Source organism: Crassostrea angulata, chromosome 4 (genome assembly GCF_025612915.1).
Source record: "Crassostrea angulata isolate pt1a10 chromosome 4, ASM2561291v2, whole genome shotgun sequence".
Taxonomy (NCBI): Eukaryota; Metazoa; Mollusca; class Bivalvia; order Ostreida; family Ostreidae; genus Magallana; species Magallana angulata.
The window spans coordinates 26,144,482-26,150,404 of NC_069114.1; positions in this window are offsets into that span (position 1 = coordinate 26,144,482).

The window sequence follows — 5,923 nt, forward strand, 5'->3', positions numbered from 1 at the left end:
AGTACACTGACCTTTTCTAGTTGAAAATCTTGTTCACCAACAGATGAAAGAATAGCATTCAGAATGTTTTTTTAATAGTAAGTGTGTGTAATGACACCATATAACATGGAATAATTTCGTCATTGCTTTGCACAAGCATAAAACAGATAATCATGAAGACCAAATTTTTTGTTGATCGAAAAAAACCCCAATGAGAATTATTAAGGATTTTTAAAAATATTTATTGAAAGGGGGATTACGATCTAATGATGCGATAATATTTATTGTGCTATTCCCTAATTCATTGATGTTTATAGAGTATATATTACGTTATAAATGTGAATTTCTTAGTTTTTACCTCAGTTACACATTCACTAATTTATGTTTTAAAACCATTAAGAAACATATTTTCAGTCTCCGCAAAATAATATTAAGTTAAATAAGCGTTGACTTTCTATATATGTTGAAATTATTCCATAATGATATATTCAAAGGATTGTTCTGGTTTTGTTTTTGTTTTTTACAACGATTAGATTTATCATAACCACTGTCATGATATATAAGTTCATTTTAAAAATTTAATCTCTACTTTTCCCGAAATTTGTCAATAAAACAACATGTAGAGGTCTGTGAAACGATAAACTGTGTTAAAAAAAATCAGTTGTTGAGTAGCATATGACAAATTTACGAGGACAGTCATGGACCTTCTTCTAATATTCTTAAGATGCTTAAGTAAATGATTCATATATTTACTATCTTTACTGTGGTAAATATATGTGTCCATAATGACGTGATAATAGTGACAATGGTCCCCTTTTTCTCGTGTTCCATGGTCATTATGTATTGAATACGTAGAAAATGATGCAGTTTTCAAAATTCTTGTCCAGAACAACCTTGATATTTGAATCTGATTTGCAATATTGATAGAAGAGGCCGAAAACCGACCAATGGTCGACTGTGGACAATCTAAAAAAACAATTGTTTGAAATCAAACCACTCTTATTTGATTCTCACTTTCTTTCACTAAAAATAAATGTGCACCGGTGCCTCACCCATGTTTATGTTAAGAAGTGCCCCAAAGGTTTGGTTATCGTAATTATAGCTTAATTAATAGCGTATATCTTAATAAAGAAACTGGAGTTTTAATCAGTGCCAGCATCATAAAAAGTTCTTATTTCAAACATTGGAAACCTAGCTGTATAGCCTCTTTTCATTCTTTGTATTCCTTGGCTTGCATTCTATGGATAAATCAAATATTATGAATTGCAAAATCAGGCATTTCATATACAATAAGGTGCACTGAGGGGGTTAATGTGCCATGCTTTGTAAGTTAATTCGCCACTGAATTTTATAAAAATCGTCGATCTCTTCGTAAAAAGAAATAATATTCCTTGCGCAGTATTTTGATAGACAACAGAAATAGGAAACGTGTCTACATAAGTATTTTCATTCACAATAGCTGTCAAGCATGCTACATTTAAGTCACTGAAAAAGATTTCGATCATCGATCGGCTGTCTGCTCTTAATGGAAATCAATACTTCATAGGCATTTTGTGACATATGATCCACATGTGTAATTACCTCCGTATGAGGATCATATATATATATATATATATATAATCCAAAATGAGTGAAAGGTGATATCACACAGTATAAATAATCAAAAAAGAAAAAGAAAATAACATAAGTTATCTTATGTACATTCACCTGAAGAAGGATGTAAATCCAGAAAGCGCTAGTGAATAGAATCTTTGGAACTGTTCATTTTCTTTTTCTTTTTTGATTACATATATATATATATATATATATATATATATATATATATATATATATATATATATATATATATATATATATATATATATATATATAAACGAATAAGTCCTTGGTATAGGTAACGATATAGAAAAAAGGTTTTCAGTAGACTATAACACAATAATCCATTTCTTTCAAATTTAATCCAGAGCGCTTTCGCCTGATCGGCTCTTCTGTGGAATTCAAATAGTAACAGAAATAACAAACGTTGACGTCGTTATTATGACGTCATAAAGTAGACAACGTCACGAACAGTGTAAACAATATTTGGAGATGACGGCAAATATTTTTTACAAACACATGTAAACGTAATAAAATATGTACAAATGATATTGTTTTAAGATAAGAGGTTAATAAAATGAAAGTCAATGCAGAATAAATAATGCAATTATCGACTAAGTTTACGCTTAAAGGACTATGTGCGGTTTTATGCATTTTTTGCCCCAAAATTAAAGTTTTATAAAGCGCTTTAAAAATAAAAGTGAAGATAGTTAGAATCATATTAGAAATAAGGGTGCAAAAGATTATCACCACAGTGACGTCATAATGAAAAAATGACGTCATGAATATTGCCTAATTTTGATAAATTGGTGTTTTGAAGCAAAATATGGGTTTTCCGATGGTTTTTCGACTGGGAAACATTGAGCGCAGGCTTGCTCAAGTACCATTTTTTAGTATAATGTGTATAATTCTCTGAAGGAAAACATATATTAAAATCTTACTTGAGCAGACCTGCGCTCTATACTTCCAAATGCAAAATTTAAAGCAAAATTGAGAATATTTTCATCCGTTTGCAAATTTGCGGGAATAAGGTCATAAAGTTGACGTCATAGATAAATAGCCAATGAGCAATGGTGGTTAAAATCAAGATTAAAGTGATAGGCGTCCACTGTACAATGATTTATGAAGATTTTATTTTTATACACTATTTAAAAATTGGTTAAAATAGGGGGCAGATTTTAGACCATACCGCACATAGTCCTCTTTTTATGAAATATTGTTCTTTTGCAAGTCGTAGCTGATCACTTTCCTCGCGTACTTTGTAAAATGGAAACATTATAAATCGGCCTCTCCTGCACACATCAAAATGTTCACTTCACGGAGTGTTACGAACAGAAGGATCCCTTATCTGCTGCTTATGTACCCTCACACGGTCGGCTAATTTGGTCCCTGTTTGGCCAATGTAATTTTCTCTGCATCCATCGGAGGTCATGCAATAAATGATGTTTTTGGATTTGCAGTTCATATTAGAGTTGACTTTGAAAACCGTACCGTTTTTGAATGAAATTGTTTGTCCTGTCTGAATATAGGCGCAAGTCCCACATCGAGAATCCTCGCATTTAGAAACCCGAAAAATTTCTTTTGTGGAAGTAAATTTGGCTCTTATAAGAAGTTTTTTAAGGTTAAGGGGCTGTCTTCTGCTATAGATAAGATTTTTTTCCTTTATACATGTAATATCCTTTAAAATTTTGGAATGATGTAAAACCGGTAAACAATGCCTCGTGGTATTGAAAATATTATGATTCCTAGGATTGTAGGTTACAACAAACGGGATCTCTGTGGAACTGTTTCCGGGTGTTTTCTCTCTGTTGAATTTTCGTAGTTCTGAAATTGGTTCTTATTTTGCATTTCGTATGGCTTCAGCCACAAGACCGTTGTGGTATTTTTGTCTACAAAGAAATGTTTTGAGTTCCTCCAATCTTTTGTTTCTTCTTTCTTCATCTGAAACTATTGTGCAAATCCTTATGGCCATATTAAATGGTATGTTGCGTTTCGTATGAGCAGGATGACATGAATTAAAAAGAAGGTACTGGTGACTGTCTGTTTTCTTGTAAAAAAAATCGGTAGAAATATTGGTATTTTCCTTAATTATTAATACGTCCAAGAAGGGGAGCTCTTTCTCATTGGTTTCGATTGTGAATTGAATGTTTTCATGCAGATCATTGAGTACTTGTGAAATTTTAATAAATCGTCGCGTGATCTGTTCCAAAAGATAAAACAGTCGTCCAGGTAACGCTTCCATTGATTTTTTATGTAATTTGAAAATTCATCTCCAAATATTTCATGGGTTTCAGCATACATTTTTTCCTCAAGAAAGCCTAATACCAAAGTTGCATATGTTTGGTGCATTTTAGTGCCCATTGCAGTTCCTTTGATTTGTAAATAGTATTTATCGTCAAAAAAGAAATGATTGTTTTCAAGAATAAGTTGTAATCCTTCCAATATAAACTCTTTTGGAAATCTTTGGTCAATTTGGTGACCTTGCTTGTCCATCCAGAAAGAAATTGCTTCTAGCCCTAAGTTGTGCGGAATGTTCGTATAGAGACTAGTGACATCAAAGCTTACTAAAGTGGTGTTGTTTTCCACGGTTTTTGGTAAATGATTTAGAAAGTCCATATCGTCGCGGATAAAACTGGGTATTGTATTACATAGTGGCTTTAGAATGAGATCAATCAGGTTACTTAGGACAAGAGGAATCGGCAACTATTGGTCTGAGTAGGTTGTGGTAATTTGATATAACTCGAATTTATTTTTTCTATCCCGTCTTTCAGTTCCTTTGACTTGTGAATTTTAGGAAGTCCAAAAAAATTACTATTCTTTGTTTCAAAGTTGAGCAGATAATCCATTTATTTTTCAGTCAAATGATTTTCAAATTTTTTAGTGAATCGTTTAATTTTGTTCATGGTTTTACTGACTTCACACTCCTCAATTTCTCTGTAGAAATGACCATCGTTGAGCCGAAAGCGCTCTGGATTAAATTTGAGAGAAATGGATTAAATAAATATATTGTATTATCGTCTACTGAAAACCTTTATATATCTATATATATATATATATATATATATATATATATATATATATATATATATATATATATATATATATATATATATATATATATGTGTGTGTGTGTGTGTGTGTGTGTGTGTGTGTGTGTGTCGAAGTTGAACTCCACTCTCACTGGCATGTATAAATGTAAATCTCTCTCTCTCTCTCTCTCTCATTTTTAAACTCAAGCCTCTATATAGCGCGCACGTACTAGCCTTAGACAAGGGACAATTGGTAAAAACACTTGAGAGTATACCACTTTCTCTTTGATTTAGGGCAAATAATACGAAAGTCGAAGTTGGAAAAAAAAGTATTAAAAACGTTATCTTACCTCATTGAATTCATTAGCATTTTATTCATTTTTCAACAATGAATATCTTTATCAAAGAAAATGAAATACATAACGTATTCAATTTTTTGTCAAATTGCAATAATAGTTGTACAATTTCTGAACAATGATGGCCTTAATATTACTCTTAATTAATTTCGTAATTTAAGTAAGTATGCTTTATTCAATGTTCCCTTGATGTTTTAATCAGGAAACAAGGAATTAGTCTTTGGGTATTATGGGGTGATCATGTATGGGCGGCAGTGATCAAATCCAATTAAGCCCGAAGGACTTTATGATAGATTTAATCGCGCCCGACCCTATTTGAACATAGGGCTTCACGCCCGACTGTATCTGATTACTTCATAATATCCTTTTCACTTATATTTATTTATTTTTCAGCAATTGTACGATTAGATATAATTATCTTTACGCCAATGTGACAAACATCATGAAAAAAAAAGACATTGTCATGTATTGGACCCCTTTGCCTACAACAATCGAAAATCTCATTGATTCAAACATACAGGCCTCGGTGTAAACCGATTTGCTTCTATCATTCATAGAATTCTGTGATTGTTGGTGTTTTTTTTTAAAAAAAAACTTCTAGAAATACTTTGTTCGGTTGAGCAAAAACGAAGGAGAACATCACTATTAAATTGCATGCTTTCAATATTTGATCGAATACGATCATATAGAAAAGGATTTTAACGTATCTATTTAAGGAATATTCTATAAAAATCGATCGTTGTTAGAAACTCAAATAATAAAGAGAAGTATGTTTAAAATGAATTGTTGAACTTAAAATTTTTAAACAATTGTTCAAAGAAAATGAGCCTTAAGTACATTTATATATTCCAGACAGTAGTGGTCGTTTTAGCGTTTTTCAAATTAAGTTGAAATTATATCAACAAAAAAGGATCCGTTTGTAGATCACTGAAAAGGAACATAATGAAAGACGCTACAAACACA